This window comes from Sparus aurata, chromosome 12, assembly GCF_900880675.1.
Source record: "Sparus aurata chromosome 12, fSpaAur1.1, whole genome shotgun sequence".
Lineage (NCBI taxonomy): Eukaryota > Metazoa > Chordata > Actinopteri > Spariformes > Sparidae > Sparus > Sparus aurata.
Genome location: NC_044198.1, coordinates 283,648 through 307,500, shown reverse-complemented (window position 1 = coordinate 307,500; position 23,853 = coordinate 283,648). Strand labels below are relative to the sequence as shown.

The 23,853-nt window shown below is 39.5% G+C and overlaps 1 protein-coding gene across 3 annotated transcripts in view; it reads left to right on the top strand.

The window, feature by feature from the left end:
* The first annotated feature begins 1,958 nt into the window (after positions 1-1,958).
* Positions 1,959-23,853, top strand: part of syk (spleen tyrosine kinase) — a 60,548-nt gene continuing 38,653 nt past the window's right edge. Inside the window, exons 1-3 of one of the 3 annotated variants that reach the window (XM_030436071.1) lie at positions 1,959-2,172; positions 7,727-7,916; positions 13,393-13,519. The gene's annotated coding sequence lies outside the window, so the exon portion shown is untranslated. Of the gene's footprint in view, positions 2,173-7,726; positions 7,917-13,256; positions 13,338-13,392; positions 13,520-23,853 lie in introns of those variants that run through there. The other 2 variants (XM_030436073.1, XM_030436074.1) reach the window with 2 other exon arrangements.

The window sequence follows — 23,853 nt, the reverse complement described above, 5'->3', positions numbered from 1 at the left end:
CAGAATTCCTTTATTTGTGCCGCAAACGGGGAAATACCTTTGCCACAGCAGCCAAAGGACAGTAATATTACATTAAACAATAATAATATTAAAAAGGTAAGACATAATACACTTGTATACACAATATTGTTCAATATGTGCAGTGTAATTATAAACAGTGTGGCAGTGTACTGTTATTTACAAACAATAAATATTGGTATTAAAAATGGTCTAGTTAGTGCAAACCAAAAGTGGGTTAGGTATAGAGTTTTTATAGCACAGTGCACAGTGACGTCTACTGGGAGCACTGCTGGTTGTAGAGTCTGACAGCAGCAGGAAGGAAGAACCTGTGATAGCTCTCCTTCACACACTTGGACCTGTGATACCTCTCCTTCACACACTTGGACCTGTGATACCTCTCCTTCACACACTTGGACCTGTGATACCTCTCCTTCACACACTTGGACCTGTGATACCTCTCCTTCACACACTTGGACCTGTGAAACCTCTCCTTCACACACTTGGACCTGTGATACCTCTCCTTCACACACTTGGACCTGTGATACCTCTCCTTCACACACTTGGACCTGTGATACCTCTCCTTCACACACTTGGACCTGTGATACCTCTCCTTCACACACTTGGGGTGTATCAGTCTATCACTTAAGGAGCTGCCCAGTGCTGTGAGAGTGACCTGCAGGGATGGGACTTCTGCACCAGCAGTGATGACAGCTTGTCCATCACCCTGCTCTCTTCCACCACCTGCACTGGGTCAAGAGGGCATCCCAGGATGAAGCTGGCCTTCTTGATAAGTTTATCCAGTCTTTTCATACCTGCTGCTGAGATGCTGCTGCTTCAGCAGACTACTCCACAGAAAATGGCTGATGCCACCACAGAGTCATAGAAAGAGGTCAGGAGTGCCCCCTGCTAGTGCTGGCCCTGACTAACGTGGTGCCCGAGGCAAGATTTGAGCTGGTGCCCTCTTGCATCGCAGTCAATTTCACAATGAATTTTCATACACTCACACAGAAACTGAACGTATGTATTCAAGATTTTATTTCTTTTAAGTCAAAAATATCACTCCAAATAAGATGAGGCCTCTAACCCTTTCTCCCATCTTTGTTTTTGGTAAATGTGAAACTGTTTTTTATTTGAACTGGTCCTCTGTGAACTAACCCTCTCCTTCCTTTGTCAGTTAGAAGAGATGTCCAGTCAGCAGGTCTGTTGGTGCAGCCTTTAGTCCCGATGCTGTGTCACTCTGCTGTGCTGAGGGACAGGAGCACCTGATGCTGTGTCACTGGGCTGCTGGTGAAATGTGTTAAAAGTGCATCTGAATAGAGAAGAGAAGTTTATGTGACCACGAGATGTTACATTTTAATAAAATAGACACACACACACACACACACACACACACACACAACTACCCTATTACTTATAAAGGAGATGGATGAATCAGTAAATCTCTCTCTTGGTCTTGGTCTTGGCCCTCATGGATGACGGCGCCCAGAGCATTTGCCTGCACAGCCTATGCCTCGGGCTGGCTCTGTCCCCTGCACTCCTAAGGGAGTCTGCTCTGATCGTTCTGATATGTCGCTGCAGTGTGATCAGTCCGGTTTATTGTTCAGGTGAACTCCCAGGTACTTGTAAGATGTCACCATTTTAATGGTGCACCGCCATCTGCTGGGGATATACGTTTAACGCAGGATGAGGGCTATGTTGATTTTAAATCGGAGGCTTTATAATAAATGTGTTTATCTGTTTTGACTACAGATAATTTATATTGATGACAAACAACCGAAAATAAACTATGTATAAAATACATACAATAATCAAAATGGACAATATTTAGGCCCTTTTTGGATGAAAAATACAACAACATGTTGTAATGATGTAATTTGTTTTGCGAGCGTCATTGGCCGGCTGAATTTGCTCATTTTTATGGACCAATCGGAAGATACTCAGGAAATTCATCAACTCCGGACCGGAAACACATATCCTGCATCCATAAAGCCTTCAAAGCTTTGACGACAGGATGCTGCTGCACAGCCGAGAGACAGCTCTCCGTCCTGTTCAGATAGCACTGTCACACTCACAGCGCAAACATTAGGTCAAAGTTTTAAACGACCTTACAGAAGTATAACAATTGTGGGACAAAGACCGGCAGCCTGGGGGGTATAACCTGCACTCCAGAGGGTGAGTTACCGTTAACATCGATTCATTTGACCGCAGATTTCTAACACTTTCATTCAGCGTTTATGTGACAGACATCATTTGGACCTACTTAGCAGCACATTGAAACAGGCACTGTAAATGGGATGCTCAGTGTTAATGTCTCATTTGACAAACTGACGACGTAGTAATGCGGAGAGACAAACGATATTTACACGGCTGTAGTGCTGAATAATAAAATACCTGTCTGCTTACTAAACTGTCCAGCCCTGAATGTAAATACTATGTCTGTGAAATATACAGTTAATGTAGATTTTCTTCTTCTTCTTGTTATAACATTTTCATCTAAAATGATAAAATAATGTTATGACACTGGGCCCCTCCACAAGACTAGACAGGGCAGTTAGAGGGGCATTAGAGGGTGATTTGTTAATTTTTAACAAGGGGGATGGCCCAACGCGAGCATCACCCTGCCCCGACACACCTATGTACACACTCTTAACCATAACTATGACATTTCTAATTCTACAATTCCATTTTATCCAGTTATCTTCCTTCTCTACCTTCTACAATGGTCTTTTTATAACTGAATAAAGTATTGAGTAAGTACACCTTTAAATTGTATGCAGTGGACTGAGTTTATTCAGGCAGGGTTTCTCACACTTGGAATTTTACCATCTAAATTTCTTGAAGGACACTCAATGAACATTGTGCAAAATAGTAGAGCCTGACCGACTTATCTGTTGGCTGATTTTATCTATTTATTATATCTATTTATCCAATATTATCAAAGATATATCGGTATCAGCTAATATATTGTCCGATATGAAGACCTTATATTTAAAAACTACAAATACAGAATGGAGAAAGTCACTCCTGCAGGGTGCGTTTGGACGGGGGGTAAAACAGCTCGGAAATGTAACAGCTACCTCACTAATGGTTAAACTATAAACCAGCACAAAAATGACAATTACCAACATAACATAAGCCACCATGTTCTTAACAGACACACTAAAAACACTCACAAAAAGTAACATTTAGTTTTAGAACATAAATAACAAACTTACTATTAATATTAAACTGTCAGAAAAAACTCATCTCTGAAAAAAATTAAACATTACTGAAAATAAACATGTGCGTCTGCTACAGGTTTTATTCCGCCCTCCGCACGGCATCATAATGGGAACGTTTCAGAAGCGGAGTCTTTTGCTTGCCAGACTTTGTTGATCTGGTAATTTTTCGGTTTTTTTTGGGCCTACAGTCGAGAGTCTGCACAGAGTGTTTTATTTTGAAAACTGGCTGGATCCTCTATGCCGTTTCCATGTCTCTGACTTCCTGTTGGCGCGATCTGCTCTGTGCAGCTTGTTGCGGCTTTCGTCAAAAATAACTTGTGATTTTAGCACACTATCTGCTACTAGCGGATGGAGACTGATGTCAGGTTAACAAGGGGGATGCTTTTTGGTAATTTTGCTAACAAGGGGGACAGTCCCCCTCTCATCCCCCCTCAAATCGCCTACTGCATGATGATAAAGGTATGGAAGTAGAATCATGTCATTAATCAAGAGCATAGATTTTCAGTTTGAGAGCATGATTTCATTCCTTTTCAGTGATACAGCTCCTTCGCGTGCTCAGATTTTTTCTCCTCATGCTCACATTTTGTGCTTGCATTCAAATTTCTTCTGCTTTCTTTCAAAATGTCTGCTTGAACTAAAAAATCACATGCCTGTGCTCACATTTCTCCTTCTTGCACACAAAAATGTCAATGCATTCAAATGTGCCCTCTGCGCGCTCAGATCTAAGCGCAAGCACTTGGAACAAACACCTGCTCACAGGTCAAGTTCTGCTGTCAGATCTCTCCTCTGCTCACGGATTTTTCTTATGTATCAACACTGTCAACCAATAGAAGGCTGGCTACTGTTGACCAATCAGATTATACCCGCTTCTTTGCGGGTGCGTTCGCTGTACTTCAAGGAGCGTCACATACGGGCGGGCACTCTTTCCACCGGTTTTATCTACTTCGGTTTTATCTATATCCCGCTGCCTGGGTAGCTGGCTAAGATGGCAAAAGTACAGCAGCCATTGTTCTACTTTATGTTGATGTAGCTATTGTAATGAAAAGTACGGGCGCTCGTGTATTGATTAACTGATATTTTATTCCAAAAGTCGTCATAAAATAAAGGGAACCACCACATTTAACAGCCTGGAGGACGAAGTAGATAAACCCGGTAGAAAGAGTGTCCGCCCGTATGCGACGCTCCTTGAAGTACAGCGAACGCACCCGCAAAAAAGCGGGTATAATCTGATTGGTCAACAGTAGCCGGCCTTCTATTGGTTGACAGTGTTGATACACAAGAAAAATCCGTGAGCAGAGGAGAGATCCGAGAGCAGAACTTGACCTGTGAGCAGGTGTGTGTTCTGAGTGCGTGCGGTTAGATCTGAGCGCGCAGAGGGCACATTTGAATGCGAGCGACATTTTTGTGTGCAAGAAGTGGAAATGTGAGCACAGGCATGTGATTTTTTAGTTCAAGCAGACATTTTGAAAGAAAGCCGAAGAAATTTAAATGCAAGCACAAAATGTGAGCATGAGGAGTAAAAATCTGAGCACGCGAAGGAGCTGTGTCACTGAAAAGGAATGAAATCATGCTCTCAAACTGAAAATCTATGCTCTTGATTAATGACATGAATCTACTTCCATAATAAAGACCCTCATGCCTTAACAAGTGTTTTGTATATCTTACTTTGTTCTGAGAACAGATTGTTTATTCAATTTTGGGGAAAAGAAAAAAAAATTCTAAGCATGATTCAATCAATACTGTATGAAAATTCTGAGTTTGAATAGCTTATATAAAACTACATAGTGCCCATATTACGTTCAGGTATAATGCTGGAGAGCTGGATAGCAGAGCGATTCTGCCGTACATGGGGTTGAAAGAGGTACTTATACCTTGTGTGTATTCCTTTTCCCACTGGACAATTTGGCCATAGCTGTCTTCATCTGCTGGCAAAAAGTCGGCAAATGCTGCCAAAAGTAAACCCTGATCTCACTTACCCTGTTCTATATGCGTATAAACGCATACATCACTGGGACAAATGAACACAATTTTTTTTACCCAACGTTCTCAAAGTTTCCTCTCAACTCGAGAGCTCTCAAAATTTTGCAGTTCCTAAGGGAGTCTGGTGATAATGCGGTTCACTGGTTAGATTGGCTGAAACAATGTGTGCATAGACATCTGCTTCCAACATTTACATGTTTGTAGGGGCCACACATGAACATTTCAGACAATCTGTAATCCATTTTGCCTGCTGTTGTAACTTCTTGTTTCACAGCAGCGTTCATTTTGGCAGCTATTATAGATTTAGTCTTATTCGTTTCATGAAAATGCTTCTTAGTTTTTTTTAGCATTTTAGATGTTTTTATCCTTTTATAGTTATAGTGTAGTTTAAGTTGATAAAAACTCATACACATTGTAGTAACTTTTGTCAAAATGTTTTCTCTCTATAAACTCAATTAGAATGATAAGCTAATAAGCCACTAATCAGCAGCTTCATGTTTGCAGATTTCTTTTCGAAACATGCTCACAGTCTCTTCAGGTAGTTTTGTGGGCTGTACTGAGAAATACTACCATTAAAATCAAAATATCGTAGTCGATTAATATTCCCACCTGGCCTTAGAGCTGAGAAATCATACACAAATATCTTTTGACTAGACAGTTGCTGCAATACCATCTTCAGAGCTGCCATTGAGCTCTACTGATAAAGGACAAGTAAGTGAAAACACATTGAGCATGATTACATGCTGCTTGTCCAAATATATTAACAAACCTGCCAGCTATAAGCATACAGCAGCAACATGTGATCCACACATCAGTTGAGTAGACAGTCCTTTAATTTGGCCCGAGATACATGTGCGCACCCACTGCTAAAAGAATGTGGTCATATGTGGCCCAGCCCACCTATGAATGTGGTCTGACTGACTGGATTGGATCTCTCTGCCTCCTTAATGCTATTTGGGAATGTTGACACCAGTACTTAGAGCTGTCTGCTTGTGATAAGATCACTAAGGATGAATGTTGATACCAGGTCTGAACAGGGCCTCTATTATATTGGGCAAACGCTAAGGTCCTGCAACACTCTGTAAAGGCTAAGATTATATCAGTGCCTAACTGTCACTAACAAATTATAATGTGTATCCAATTTGCTTACCCATCCCCAACACCCATCGCACCAGCAGTGCAAGTTTACCCAAAAAACAATCGGGGGGCTATTTGTTGGTAATTCTGCTTTGGCATTTCATAACCAGTTATTCAGGTGGATGACTGCAATTTTGTAGTGAAAGGGTAGAAAAGGAGTAGAAACTTAACATTAAAAATGGTGTGATTGCAGCTGTGGTTACTAATGTGGTAGTCTTCTTTCCCCCCCCATTTTTTTTCTCATGTCATTCAAACACAATATAAATTGATCCTAGTGCCTCGACATTTATGAGCTAAAAGCTGATGACAATTTGATGACTATTTTACCATTTAGTTCTCGTGCATGGAAATAAATTGGCTTTATAAACTGTCAGAGCAGTGTTGTTGACATTGACACTGTATATATGAATCCTTATGCACAGGCTGATGACATACATCAGCGAGTAATTATCCAGAACTGTCTGTACAGCGAAAGAAGTCAGTTCAATAAAATATGAACATGAAACTGATCTCACTTGTCATTTTTGATTTTCTCATATTTGATTCCACCTTGTTTATGTTTCTTTTCATGAAAGGTTTTGCAAACCCAGCCATGCTTATGAAATTGAGTGTCGTTCTGTCACCTTTACAGCTTGTATGTTCTGTGCTTTATCAGGTTTTATGTTTTCAATAGACTTGGGCCAATATTAGATAATATCGACAGGGCTGTCAATCGATTGAAAAATGTATCTAATTAATTACAAGCTTTGTGATTAATTAATCGAAAACAATTGCATATGGCAATATTTGGCGTAAGCATTTGCACATTTCTTTTGGTAGATGAGTGAGTGAATGAATGAATAAATGGACATTCTAAACTTTAATAGTAGGTGGTATTTTTAGCTTATAATACTCCAACGGTTAGAAAATTCCTTGCTGAATAAGTTGCACAAAACAGTGCTCCTGTCAAAAGTTCCATCTAGGCATTTTGTCAAGGCCCATCCAGTGTGTTGTGGTATTTTAATGGTCTTTCCTGGCAATGGTTTATCATTTTTGACAAAAATTAAGCTGTCACTATAATGGAATGGTAAATGTTTGACAGTTAGAAACACTAGCTAGAGTGGCACTTTTGCATTCAGTATGTTTGGCAGTTTTTAGGTGTCACCATGTTTACAAAATTGCTGTGGAATGTGTTCAGTGATGTAATGTCAAGGGGTGTCATATAGCACGATTAACCTGCATTATTTTTATTAACATTTTTTTTTCTGTAATTAATCAAAATTAGCACATTATTTTGACAACCTTAACTCTTGAATATCAAGATATTTGCTGTCATATCCATTTTTTTATTATTATTATTATTTTTTGTGAGGTCGGGCCCCCATAGATCGAACTTGTTTGTCTCGTAGATCCCACAGATGCTCAGTTGGATGGAGATCTGGGGAATTTGGAGGACAACTCGACACCTCAAACTTGTTGTTGTGCTCCTCAAACCATTTTTGCTTTGTGGCACGGCACATTATCCTGCTGAAAGAGGCCACAGCCATCAGGGAATACCGTTTCCATGGAAGGGTGTACATGGTCTGCAACAATGCTTAGGTAGGTGGTATGTGTCAAAGTAACATCCACATTGATGGCAGGACCCAAGGTTTCCCAGCAGAACATTGCCCAAAGCATCACACTGCATCCACCAGCTTATCTTCTTAGTGCATCTTGGTGCCATGTGTTTCCCAGGTAAGCAATGCACACACCCGGACATCCACGTGATGTAAAAGAAAAGGTGATTCATCAGACCAGGTCTGCTTTTAACACACTAACTTTGGGGACAACATGTTCACTTTTTGCCTAATATATACCACCCACTAACAGATGCCATGCAGGACAGATAATCAGTGTTATTCACTTCACCTGTCAGTGGTCATAATGTTATGCCTGATCAGTCTAGAAACAATATGAAACAATTAAGTACTATATACAATATACAAAAAACATTAAAGTACTATATACAATGAAATGATTAAGTTATAAAATAAAACAAGATGGAAAAATACTGAGGTACATAAGTAAAATGCTGAGGTATCGTGGAGTTAAAGTAAGTGTAATATAAGGTGCAAAACAATAAGATGCATATTTATTTACATTAATGTACATGACCCATTGCCATTCGATTGGCTGGACTTGCAGAGTGATCAACCAATGATAATACTGTCTATCGCAATGTTAAGGTGGGACAATATTTGGGATATCACCTAAGCCTATTTTACAAGGAAATGAATTTAACTGGTTTTTGGCAGGTAGCAAACTGATATTAGTTGAGGGAGATATAGGGTTCATAAAATGGGTTAAGAAAAAATGACCTACTGTTCACTGGAGGACAGTATCTCTGATCTTAATAGTTAAAGGACTATAAGAAACACAATTAAATTTAATTGTGTAAAATATCAACACAACATTTTGACAACAATTTTTAATAATAGAAAAACAGAAACTTGATTTAAGCAATGATAAGCTGTTCTTTGCTCACTAAGCTCTGTCAAGGTCTCAAGAATGCTTCATTATAAGTTATATAAAAAACATTCAGCTAAGAATTGAATGGTCCATTTATATTTTCCTAATCAGAAATGTAATTGGCTCATAGCATCCAATAATGTAATAATTTCCTGAAAATGTAATAATGCCAGTCAATGTAATCAACTTTACATAAGCATAACAAAATGTCCTAACTGATTACTTTTTTAACAAATCCCTTTTTACATATTTGTGAATTTATTACAATTTAGTAAATTGTTTTGTTCTACATTTTGTGTTATAATAATATAAGAATGTTATTTACTTGGAGGAGACACTTGATTCAACAAGAATCTCTTTTTTGTCCAATGAATAAGAATATTGCATGGGAATTGAATTGACTTGTCTTCATTGCTCACTTGTGTAATGTGAGCCATCTTCTGCAGATTTTGCCATTTTGTGATTGTGGCTAATCTCAGATCAACTCTGGTCTATTGGACAACCAATCAGCATGGGTATGGGCAGGCTGATTTCTCAATGATAGGTATTTAGTTGAATCTTTTCCTGATAACAATCTGTTTTAAATTTAAAAATGTACATTAAGACAAGGGTTTTCATTTCCAAACTTGAAACCAGCGTCTGATATTATTGGTGCCAGTAGAGTGACACAAACGGTATTATACATTTTTTATTCTTGGACACTATACATTTAAAAGAAAAAAGGAAACAATAATACCAGTCAGGACATTTTATTTAATTGGTGGTCAAGTAATTATGTTGTTGGGTTTATTTAATTTTTCAGTCAAATTAAATGCAAATTTCCTGACATTTTTGGGCATTGTTACATTATTATTGGGGGTTACATGGTAGTGTTGTCAAAAATATAGGATAATCACGATATATCGATCTCTTAAATATTTGAAATGGTTTCAACACTCATATTTCGCAGTATCAATACACCTGTACCAGCTGCGTATTTTTGTTCTCCTCTCCAACAGCGAGTTGACACATGTACCATGCAGTGCCCCATATAGCACTACTTCCTCCAGAAGTACATAAACTTAAATCAAGCCCCCAGGAGGAGCGCCAGGCTCTGAAGCCAGTTTTGCATAGTGGCCATTCTGTGTAATGACATTGTCATGTGATGAACTTTGGCCAAAAATGGCTTTTTCCCATAAGCTAACATGGTAAAAGAAGGGGTTTTATGGGTGAGATAACCTCCACGAAATGACTTATTTCACTGTCATAAGTTGAGCTATTTTGTCCAATAACATTTGGAAAATCTAGAAGCAGTTCGCACGGTTCAATTATTTTATCCTCATTCAAGTTAGCCGAGCACTAAACAGGAAGATAGCTGGTTAGGTCGGCGGAAGTCTTCAGTGCGCACGCTCTTTGGATCGTACAATGTGGAAGCTATTGGGAAGAACCCCGGTCAGATCATGGCTGGAGGTTGAGTGCTTTTGGCTTTATGCATCAGTGAGCAGATTGAATCGGGTTCATTCTTATGAAACTCCACCTCAAGGGATGTGTCCATTAATAATAGGTCACTGACTTAAATGGTGTTGTTTTTAACACAGAGCACAAGCCTTGGTATATTTATGTAAATAGAAATTTCGATTAAGTGAATAGAAATCTAAAGATTCTTGCCCTTAATGTTAAATGAGTATGTCCCCATGGGACAGAACCTAGTATTGAACTTCAATATTTTTCAAGGTGTTGTATAAAGGTTAGAAATCTTAGTGTGGTAACAAAATTACTGCATGACTCATACAAAGTACACGTGGTACCAAGTCACTCCTGACAGGGGATGTGATTATGATTAATCATCTCATCAAAATACAATGTTCTGCTGGGAAGCCACTTATCAAGAACCACCCATCCAAACACGGTTGTTGACCAAGTGCACCCCACTATGGCAACGATACTTCCCAACGACAAGTGGAATAATATTGTGGCTGATCTTTGTATTACACAGTACGTAGGTCTCTACACAAGATATTATTGGAAACCATCAAAAGAAACCAGTGATGCATGCTACCTTTCCTTAAAGCAGAGCCGTTCTCCTGTTTGGTTGTTTTAATGTGGGTTTGCTGCAGTAATCATTGAATAAAAATATAACAATAAATATCTGATCAGACTTAGTACAGATGGATAATCACAATGAAGTACAGAGATTAGAAGATAAATAGATTTATAGAGAGCTGAGACATGACAGTGAGCATCTCTGCCAACTGCATGTGTGCGTGATACTAAATTCCCTGTAAGATGACTTTTATAAAGTGAAAATCCACCAGAACACTCACATCAATAACATCTTTCTCATAACTACGTGATAAAGTAAAGTTGAATTACTGATTTTATAGTTCTGCTGTTCCAAAAGGTGGAATCAACTATACTTCTGGGTAAATGTAATCTTACAGGGAAGCTTTATACTGGGAAAGTCACATCTTTAAAAAAAGAAAATAACTTTCTGCAGAAAGTAAAACTACTGGAGTTGGATTTATACAAGCAACACCTAATATGATTTTTTAAAATTGAGACCTACATAGCCCTCTAAGGCCACATTTCATGAGGTTAAGAACAGCTGAGGAAGTGAAGATAGCTGACTTCCTTCTGTGTGAAGAGATGTGAGCAGTTTGACATAGTTACAGAAAGTTGACAGTACAAAGACCACAAAGTCTGAAGTAGAAATCATTTGGGGAGATTTTCCATTCCCCAGTGCATCAGCTCCAAACAAACCTGAGCGACCTCGCCTTTAGTTTAAAATGTCACAGTGTTGCAATCTCTTTCATGGTGTGTTATAGATAGCACTGCTGTTCTCCTTTTCAGTCACACTCTTACACTCACACCATTAGGGTAAACAATTTAATTTAGATAACAATAGAATGGTGAATTGAATTGAACTAAACTGAAACTACATTTAAGGATGTAAATAGCAGTTGGCCAAAAGCTGCTGATTTTAAGGCTGGTGTGTGTTTTATTGTATGTTGTGAGTGTGAAACACACCAACGCCAGCTGGCACTTCCTGAATGGTAATCATGTTCTGCTTGTAACACATGACTGACTATCTGCCCCTGCTAATGCTGCGAAGTGCTAACACTCCAACACACACACGCACGTACACACACCCACACCCACACCCACACCCACACACACACACATACACACACACTCATAATTAATAGCTTGTATTCTTCATTTAAAGACATGTCAGAAGTTGAAAATGTTGCTTTTGGTATTGCCTTGTCAAAAAAAAAAGCCATCAACACACTTTTACACTAACATTATATAAACTATAAACATTGCTCTGTCTGTCTGTCTGTCTGTCTGTCAAAAACTAGTGGATGAAGTACTTTTACTCCAGTAAATCCAGTACAAATTTGAGGTTACTTGAATTCAACTTCCTCTTAATTCAAGAGGTGATAATTGTACATTATACTACACTACAGTTGTCTGACAGCTACTGTGTAGTTTTACATTTTACTTCAGATTCACATGTTTCATTCAAAATATTAAAGCTTAAAGCTTAAATTATCGTTCGTTTTCTTCCGCTTTATCCATGCGGGTCGCGGGTGATGTTACCGCTTTTATACCACCCTTTTCAAGGTGGAGCGGGGATACTGGGGCCAAATCCAGTGGCTCTATGGGCGAAGGCCAGGGTACTCCCTGGATGAGACGCCAGCTCATCGCAGGGCCCTTACTGATGGCAGTGGCTGCCACGAAGGTGCCAACTGCACATCAGGAGCAGTGTTGGGGTTCAGCATCTTGCTCAAGGATGCTTCGGCTTGTAGCTCAGTCCCGCCCAGGGGAGCCAGGGATTTGAACCAGTGACCTTCCGGTCACTAGTCCTCAGCTCTACCCACTGAGCCACAGCCGCCCCATTACAGCTTAAATTATGTATTACATAAAAGCAGTTTATTGATGCTTCAGGAATATTAGTAAGTCGTTGTGTACCATCTGTGCCATTTCTTTCACACAAAACAGTAAATTAGGAAAATAGGTATCAACAACTTTTCAAACTAAGTTAAATGATATGCTATAATAGTATGTACACAATTCCTTTGAACAAATATAGAACCAATTGACAGATGTTTTGACAGAAAAAAAAAATCATCAGTTTCTTAACAACACCTCAGCATTTTATTGGAGCTTCAACTGTACGTGCAACTTCCTCAGTCTTTTTTTCTGACGATTTTGTTTGTTCAACTACTGTTTTCAAGGTCAACAATAAACTTTCTTTTAGCATTTCAAAAATACAATGAAACTCATCTAAATGATCATTGAGTTGGTACTGTCAGTAAAATAATAAGCAGTGGCACTTGTGTCACTGCAGTTGTCATTTCCTGCACACACGCTGGTCAGTGTTCAGATAAAAAAAAGGAAGTTAAAGACTTAAAATGTCAAGGAAGTAGTTGAAATGAGGAAGCTTAGGTGCTCCACAACCTCACTGTGTGTCAGTGCATAGACTGACTGTTAATCTGCTTCAGCTGGAAAACACGACAGGGATCAGATGTGGGTGATTACTGTCTTAATGTGGTTTTGACGGCACTTTTTTGTTTTATGTCAGGAGCTGGCTGAATTTCTGATGACCTGTTCACATGTTCAGACTGCTGGCAGCTGATATGCTTAAGTCCTGACAGAACAGAGCTAAAAGAGGATCAACACTCCGGAACTACTTCACCACATTGTGTACAGTAAGTGTTACCAAGTTATTTATTCTATCACTTTGATGACTTAAACAAACAAAAAAATCAGTTATCTAAAAGATACAAATAGATGATAGAATCAGTTAATGTGTGTCCACGACAAATTAACTGCCCTAGTTTTTTTTTCTTGTATAGTCATTTCCTAGAATTTAAATTAATATTTTTGCACTCAGATGACTATAAGACACATTTTGTCTCCAGGTCTTTATTGCAGAACACATCAGATTAAATAAAAAAGATTTAAAGAACTTTAGTTTTTCCCTTACAACAAGAGTGTGTACGTATGTCAAAATTTAAGATGTCTTTGAGTTGTTAGCAGCTCCACCAAAGAGACATTTCCCTTCAACTTATGTTCAAAGCTTTTCATTATATCCCTTAATATTCCGCTGTAGATAGAATTGCCAAGTTTTGATGACATTTTGGATGTTCAAATTTCTATATTTTTGCACTTTTTGGATAGTTTTTGTCCTACTTAGAAATATCAACATTTTCCAGTCTATTAATATCGTTTCCTTGTATTCATTATTATTTTTGGAATTGGAATTTTATCTGATATAATGTATATACATGCATATATTATAGCTGTATGAATCTATCTATGAAGACCAGGGAAATTAACTTTCAAATGATCAAAAATCTAAAGTATATGGGTGCATCAAAAGTCTGACGGTAATCTTACAATGTTGAAATTTAATAGCAAAAAGATGAGACAGATTCAGTAAATCTGAAAATTGTATGAAATGGTATGATTTATTTCATACAATATAGACTTTGTTAAATTCTACCTTAAGAAGTAGATTTTATTTTTATTGCAGCAAATTGTAACAGAAGTTTTTTCACAGCAGTTTTGACCTAAAGAGCAAGTTTATGCCATAGTCTTTATTTTATTACTTACAGACAGCCAACGATTTCCACCATGAACAAGCACTTGGCGAAAGTGGCAAAGAGAACCTAAATTTTAAGATAAAGAGAGAGGCAGACAGAGAGACGTAAATTATTCAACAGGTATAGTTGAGACAAAGATGCAGCCTCCGACAATGTTGGACATGCATTGAAATAAAGAACATTTACTTAAACAATGTTGTAATATGTATATGTATATATATATATGTATATATATATATATGTATATATATATATATGTATATATATATATATATATATATATATATATATGTATATATATATATATATATATATATATATATATATATATATATATATATATATATATATATATATATGTATATATGTATATATGTGTATGTATATATGTGTATATATGTGTATGTATATATGTGTATATATATATATATGTATATATATATATATGTATATATATATATATGTATATGTATATGTATAAAAAATATAGAAATTTGAACATCCAAAATTTCATTCCAACTTGTTTTAATATAAATGAAATCTAAATAAAAAATAGTTTAATGCAAATGGTTTTGTGTAGATGAGTGAATCAGTGAACAAATGGACATTCTAAACTTTAAAAGGAGGTGACATTTAAAGCTTAAGGTAAACTGATGGTACAAAAACTTCTGGCTGCATAAATTACACAAAATAGTGCTCCTGTCAACAGTTCCATCTGGGCATTTTTGTATGGCGCAACTCCAGAGTATTTTTTTATTATCTTTCCTGACAATGTTTTATTATTTTGTGACAAATACCTTAATTTTGTGCTTAAACAAGCAAAAACTAAGCCGTCACTATAATGGAATGGACCACTCTAGCATCTGGGACTTTTATGTCATTCAACAAGCTTGGCTTCTAGTATTATAAATGTGGCATGGCTCCTTTAAGAATAGGGCAGTTTGTAGCGTGTGAGTGGGGAGATGGTTGGTGGCTGAGCTATGAGCAGACGGCTGTTAGCCACTAGTGCAGACAGAGTTTAGCAGTGAAGTTGTCTAGTGAGAGTAAATGTACAGTACAGGTTGCAGTTTATATCAGTGTTATTACTATCCATGCTACTGATGTTAATCATGCTGAAACAGCAGTCTGGTAGTGATGGTATAACTTCCGACTATTAACCAGACCCCATTCTTGCTTTGGGGAAAAATGTTAACTGCGAGACGGGGAGAAACATTGGCTGGATAGAGGCCTATGCTCAGCAGCGTTTAGTCATCTGCCTCCCTCATGTTTACAAAGCTACTGTGGAGCGTGAACGGAATGTGTTCAGGGACAAACAGGGTAAAGAGGCGTCTTAGATTTCATAATCTGCAGCCTTTTTATTCAACAAATTTACCAGCATTAATTCCAGTACTGAAGGCGGCCTCTCTGCTGCCTTGCTCCATGGGGTCCTCCGATGTACAAGATGCTGAGTGGGTGCAGAGGTTTTGAGGTAAAATAGACTAAGCACTGAGTTATTTTTTCACCCACAGAATTTTGACTAAGTTGTCTAATGCTGCGGTGTGTTGATCAGCTGGTATTGTAGACTGCTGTTCTGCCCAACAGGAGACGGCAATCCACTGTTATCCAGCAGTTTCCCAGTGGCTGCTGAAGGTCACAGACAGAGGAAGCCAACAAAGGCGCCCAACCATGTCTAGAGAATTCAGCATCTCAGGGTGAATCTCATCCGCCCCTGGTGCCCTGCCACTAAACCAATTTCCCCTAACACTTAAATTCAAAACAAATGCTTAATAGATGCATTGGTGTAAGTGGTCTCAGACTTTCTGACCCTATGTAATGTGTGCATGTGTATCAAAAATCTATTAATTGAGTTATGGATGGCCTCATCTGAAATGTTAATATAATGTGAAGGAATATGGAAAATTTGATAACTGGACTAACAGTAACATGCTATCCAATTGTTCTTCTCTATTCATTGAACAACATGGAAGTAATAAGTTGAGGTTGATATCATTTATTTGTTATGTTAAAACCCCAGGGTTGCACAATTACTGGAACTGATAGACTGGCCATTTGTAGCATCAGACTTTCCCCTGGGGCTACTGATGTTGGACTGTATTGGCAGTGAGCTACCTTGGACACTCTCTACTTTTAGTGTGTCATACAAACAAAGCACTTCATATACTGACAGATAACAGCAGGCCTACGAGAAGAGAAACATAAGCGTTACCTAGTACCTCCTGGTATTTAAGTTTATTCAGGGCCTTTATAAATATCCAAGAGAACCTGATATGGAGAGGGCAGAAAAGAGTACCAGCAACTTGTAATGACTGCCAGTAGCTCATACCAGTGAGTACCTGCACACTTCATGACCTGAATGTGTGTTAATGCCCAGGCTCCTCACCTTACGGGTATCACTGACTAAATACCAATTATGTTTGAATCACCCGTTGCAAAGCCCTTCTGTACATTCCATGCCAATTTACGTTTTCAAGTCAGGATGCTTTCTATTGCTCTTCTGTAAAAGTTAACAGGAAATTATCACAGTCACTTATCACAACCTCACCTTCTTTAGATTCATTACAAAGTACAGTCATCTCTTAGCTTTCCTTACCAGGTTGGCGATGTGTGATGACCATCACAGGTTAATACCACACAAGACAAAAAACTAAATAAAACAACAAAAATAGCATTCATTAACATCTGGCTTTTGTCTGTAATGGGAATGAATGTGTACGATTGGCATTCACTCCCGTGTGAAATGATTCTTCATTGGTCATGGGTGTAACATTGACTCAAGGTTGGAGAGGCTTTGCTGAAAACACAACATCCTAGTGGACACACATATTTTTTTGCCCTTCATGTATGGCTTTATTGATAGGACAGATTCAGAGATGACAGGAAACAGGATGATGCAGGGCCCAGGGCCGCTGCAGCGAGGACAAAGCCTCTGTACGTAGGTCGCCCGCTCTACCAACTGAGCTAATGGGTGCCCGAGGATGCTGGCTTGTTAATTCATATCTCATCCATCTCTTTTCAAGTAATGCTGAGCAATGGTTCAGTCAGTACTGAGTTTCAAAGAGAGACTAGCGAGAAGTTACGTGGTCAGTGGCCTCCATGTTAGTACCTGATCCATGCTAGGGGCTGGACTGGTACTGCACATGGTCAACTCTCAACAGAGATCAGAAAGCAGGCAAGATGTTTTACCTTCAAGGTTCTTGAATCATCATGGAAAAAAACACGTCTAATTCAGAAATGTTTTAAATGATCATTATCATTCATTAATTAAAACACATGTTTGCTGGATGTTATCTGGTAAGGTATATGATTTGCTTTCTATTCATTGTAGACAGAGGTGTGCCTTTGCCTCCCTTTATCTAAAATCAACAATCAGATCATTGGTTTTGCTTATGTTAAGCAAATTATCTCCGCACAACCCCGCCGGACTGTTAATCTTCTCTGGATATGAATTTACCATGTTGTTTGAAATCTGGCACAACAGGATACTCTCTCTCCAGGGAGCCCAGCCCTGGAGGTCTCCAGTATTGAGTGGAGGAGATATTACTGCCAATCCAAACTGTCTGGAGTCTGTTAGGAAATCTAATATCTGGTTAGAAAACCCTGATTCCAATAAAGTTAGAGCACTGTGTAGAATTTAAATTAAAATAGAGTACATGGGGTGCCTGCCCTGTAGCTCAGTTGATAGAGCACTTGTTCCCTGTATGGAGGCTTTGTTCTCGCTGCAGTGGTCCAGGGTTTGAGTCTGACCTGCGGCCTTTTGCTGCATGTCATTATCACTTTAGGGTGAACCATGACCAAAATAAACAAAACCCAGCTATCTTCCCATTTACAATCTACGTATCCCCAAGAGACATCCACTTACCAGTGCTCAAAGAAAAATGTCAGAAAAATGTCAGTTCACCTATTCTTCGTGCTAAACATGTATCTTTATAACGTGATTACTATTTACAACATTATTTGCAAAAGTACTGTTTGTGTGACCAGTAAACCAGCAGTATATTACGACAAGCACAATTGCTGCAGTTTATTATCTGGACAGGAACAGAATGTGTACCAGTCAGTCATAAAGTTGGCTCACTTAGGCAGCTCACAGACAGCACACTACAGTGGCAAACTAGCTAACTCAGAAAGTGCATGATGCCACAGCTTGAGCTATGTCCATGGTCTCTGAAAGGTCCCTCCACAGTGACTGGATCAGCTGATCATAGTCTGCAGCCTCTTTGTTGTCAAGGACAGAGCTGAATATGATATCAATGGGAGGCCTTGACACTCTTCCGAACATGAGCATGGACTATGTAGTCGTAGGCAAATATCATGAACATGTTTCCCAGTGTCCTGTTCATCTTCTCACAGGAGCCATGTCCCATCAGATGATAGGGCGTTGTATGGGACTTCTGGTTCTGGACTCCTGGTTCTGGCGATTTGCTCAAAACACACAGCCTGCAGTTCCTCACGTACTCTGCCATATCATTGCTCAGCCCAAGCCAATAAAACCTCTGCTTTGCAAGATACAATGTTCACTGTTGCCCCTGGTGACCAATCTCACCATGGACAACTTTTAGCACCTTGGAACGCATTGATGATGGGACAATTTCTTCTTTGTCACAGTGTTCTTTTCCACACGATACAGTACACCATCCCTCATTGTCATCTTATCCCAGCTTTTGAGTGGCTTGATGGCTCCAACTGGTTCCTTAGCACATTTTCTCGTAGTTGGTCTCTGACCATTCTCCAGGAAGAACATTATCAATGCTATAATAGAGCATTATCACATTGCTGCTCTTGCATCAACATGTTGCATGAGAGCACCTCTGAGCTGATACGCTTTGATGTCAACACACTCTGGGAGAACTGAGGCAGCAAGAGTGCATGTGGGGAGACCCTGGAATCCTGAAGATTGTTGGAGTGAAAAACAGCTGTCTCTTCATGTAATGTAAGGGTGCCAGTAGTTGTTACTGCTGCTCACTTAGAAATGACAGGCTGACTGCCTTCTGGGTTCTTACAGATTGGGTGAACAGACTGTTTCTGTTTCTCACCTGCTGCTGAGCAAATGGCGTGCCAGCCAAAGGTAAACCTACAGTTGTTTCAGTGTGCTTGCTTAGCTAGCTAATTCACCGAAGTGAGATGGCTGAAATGACAGCATTAACTTTGTGGAACTTTGTATTTTGAATATTTGGGCAAAAAATGACAACAACAACAACACAGTGAAATGCAATTTTAATTTTTTGTAGGTAGGTATGTCTTTTGAAGAAAAAAAAAAAGTCAGTGAACTTTCATCATATTTGTGCTTTTATTGTTTCTATGAAAGCAGTAACAGTTTACAGGTTCATTAGTTGCATTTTTAAACATCATATACTTGGCTATGAGAGCCCGTGTTGTATGTTTTCGTTGAACCAGCTGTGCCTAACACTGTATGACTCTGCCCAGTTTGCTGTCAGATTGTTAGCAAAAACAGCTGTAGATGTTATATTTTATTTCTATTATTACGCTGCAGAGTTACAGATTGTGGGCAGTAGAAAGGCTACAAAATGATGGTAGAGTCTAAAGGTACATGTACAGTTGGCTACACATCATTTGAACAATATATAACCGACAAGCACAAAGAGTTGCAAAAGGGTTTTACCATAATTTTTGGTAACTCTAATGTACTCTTATGCAATATTTTTCTCAGTAGATAACCAAGTAAGATAACAAGTTACTTTATAATGGCAGTAAAATTGTAATGAGTTACTTTTAAAAGTAATGTAACCCAACACGGCTCATGGGGCACTCTTGTCAAATGATGGAATGTGCTGGGCTGCACAAAGGGCTCCCTGCTTGGGGTGGTTTTTGGACCGGGAATGTTCTTAATGCAAACTGAAAGGTTGCCAGTTAAGCAATCCATCTTTGCTCACATGCATCCAGTTGTGCTTTAGGCATTATGTAAGTCAAGGGGTTATTGTACATCCATGCAGTGAACTGATGACCCCTCAACCAGTGGTAGAACCCACTTTAAAGCTGGGGTTGGTAATTCTGTTCAAAAGCATTTTTAAATATATTTGTATAAATTCTCTAAACATCCAGACAGCAATCAAAATATGAAATACTTGGTCTCTGGCAGGGAAAAGGCTGTAATAACTTCATCCAATTAATTTTAGCAGCCCGAAGATATTGTCCGGACATCTTACCTGTCTATCAATCTGTCCTTACCTGCCCACCCGGTGCTGACTCCAACCACCACTCACTGAGCTTGACTAGAGTCTATGCAGATCACTGCTGGAGTACAGCTGCACTTTTCATTATCAGCTGTTCCTACAGCAGCTTGCACTGCCAAACAATGCAAGAAAGAACGAACCTCGAGAAGGCGACAAACAAATATAAGTTGGATAGCCCAAGAGTTGGAGCGAGTCAACATTGGAGTGGCTGTTCAACAATGGCGACAACTGATGGAGTGGAAGGCCTGAAAATGGACACCATGGTAGATGTGTCTCTGTTGGACAGGTAATGAGCGGGTTTGTTTTGGCTGACAAAATGTATTATAGCTAACGTTAGCTCATTGTGTTGCTGTTGTATGTATTAGCTCAACACTAACATTAGCTGCTTGTAGCTAATGTTAGCTAGCTAGCTATGATAGACTGCTGCCATATGAAACATATTTACATGTAAAATCACTGTTTACACACAGGCCAATGTTTACATGTACTGTGGATCTAGCAGTGTTCACACATTCACTGCAACCCTGGGCTGTTTGGACATTTGCCAGACAAGCTGTATGTGAGAGGCCGACTAAGTCTTTTGTGCTACATGTTTCAAAGGCCAAATCCTATATCTATTCAGAGGTCATGGGAAGATTGCATAGTGAATATGGTTTACATTGTAGTTGTAAGTTGATGTAGTTAGATGGTAGTTATATGACCTTCATTCATACAGACTTTGAACTTGACATTATACGAATGTGCTGATGTATCCTATTTCTGTGTCCTGTAGTTAGAGGGGACGAATCAACTTCCAGCCTTCTAAGTGTCAGTTCACGACAGAACCATGCCCTGCTGTTTCCACTATTTCTGCAGTCTCTCTCTGACAGGCTAGTGCAACTTGATGCTGGTAGCAACATGGATCAGAGCACTGTTTTTCATCTAATATGTATCTTTGATGGATACATTTCACAAGTGTCCTTTTTTCATATCAAGCTGATTTGCTTTATGTGCATGAATGTGCTCCTTAGCAGGGATACAATACAAAAAGTAATGGCATTATTTCATTAGCTGCACCAGGAAAGTGCTTCAAGTACTGGTCCTAACAGTCACATGTGACTATTACGTCTTAGTAAGACATTTTTTAAGAAAATATACTTTGCATTTCAAGTTATGATCTGACTGTCCGCTGGCCACAGTGGAATGTGGGAAACACTGACCGTAATTGCTGCAAACAATGCACCTACCAACCCCTTCCAATAATCGCTTGCCACCCAACACATTTGCTTCCCATCACCCACCTAACAAAGTTATATTTTGAATATATTTTTTAGTTTTCTTCGAGAGAATCAATATAATTTTCTATGCCCCATAAACACATTTAGATGTAACATTTTGTCCTGTACATACATTTAGTTCTCCATCCTTATCCAATTTTCTGTAATTATTATAATTTTTGCAGAGATAATGGTGATTTTTCAGTCATAGGAGTTGAGTAGTTGTGATATGTAATATGAAAGTTTCACTTAGCTGGAACTCCTTTCTCTTTTGCAAGGTGCAACAAGATGCACAACAAAAAATATTTTGCCAACCCCCCCAAAAGATTTAGAATTGGTAAATATGAAATTACTGTAAATGGCGCAATTCTGATGTAACAGTGGCTATTTCAGGTTGTTGTCTGGAATATTTGTCACTGCATAAAATGCATCCAAAGCTGACGTGGTATAATACATTGAAAGTAATTTCAAGATCCTTGAAAAGCTGTATTTACTGTCAGATAAGTAATTTTGTTATTTTTTTGCACAGGACAATAACTGCCAGAAAAGTAGAGGATTGCGGCAGCACAGACAACAGCCTAATCTGTTGGCCAACACTGTATGTGTTAATAATCAGTCAAGAAACCTCTGTGTCAGGCAGGTGCTAGAAGGAGGACTCAGAAGCAGAGGGGCGAACGGTTCAGACAAGCTTTATTTCAGGACCAACTGTCCCCTCGTCAAAAGGAGCGATAAATCAAACAGGCTATAAACACTTTCTGAATCTATGGCAGTCAAACAAGAACAAAAGAAAAGAACAAGAAAAATCACTCACGAGGAAAACTAGGACTACTGTCTACACTGATCTAAATAGCAAAAACTTCTTATGAAACACTACACAACAAAAATTCACTCACCATGAGGGAAAACAAAAGGCTATCAAAATTAATTAAACTGCACTAACGCTGAAAAGGATACAAAGAAAAGGCACTCCAACGGAGGCGAGCAAGGCTACAAACAGAAATCTAGCTCAAAAAGGCTGACCAAAAAAATTACAAACAAAAGATCACTCTTTCTCAGAGGCAAACAGAAAATCGAGAACAAACTTGAAACTTAGCGTGGCGCTGGCAAGACTTTGAAGGAAGGCTGGATGTACACGGACAGTGATGAATGAAATACTCTGGTGACGAGGACAGGGGAAGACAAAGACTATATACACATGAGGTGGGATGACACAGGTGGAAACAATCAGGGATCAGGGGAGACGCCAGACAGGTGACACAGGAGGAAGGGCAAGTGACCTGAAACGAGAGGAGAGTTACTTTTCAAAATAAAACCAGAAATTCACAGGACAAAAACCCAAGACAGGACATCCCTCACCGCGGTGTGACAGTACCCCTCCCTCTAGGGCCGACACCTGACGGCCCAGGCAGTTCAGGATGGTCCCTGTAAAAGTCATCAATAAGGGTGGGATCAACAATGTGTCGAGATGGGACCCACTGTCTCTCCTCCGGCCCGTAACCTTCCCAGTCCACGAGGAACTATCTGCCCCTGCCCCTGTTGCGTACAGCCAACAACCTCTTTACTTTGTAGACTGGACCTCCATCGACCACCTCGGGCGGTGGTGGGGACGTGGTGGCTGGAACCATCGGACTCTCCTTGACCGGTTTAATCTGGCTTATATGGAACGTTGGGTGTACACGAAGGGACCGAGGCAGACCAAGACGGACAGCTGCAGGTCCGACCATCCTGGTGACAGGGAACGGACCCACAAATCGTGGTGCCAGCTTTTTGGATGGGACCTTAAGATGCAAGTCTTTAGCTGACAGCCACACTCTCTGTCCTGGCTGATAGTCAGGAGCCGGCCGTCTCCTGCGTTCGGCCGCCTTTTTAACCCAGTCCCCTTGTCGGATCAGAACCTGGCGGGCGGCTATCCAGATGCGTCTGCAACGTCGGATCAGGGCATGGGCAGAGGGGACCGACACTTCTGGCTCGTTATCTGGAAAGACTGGGG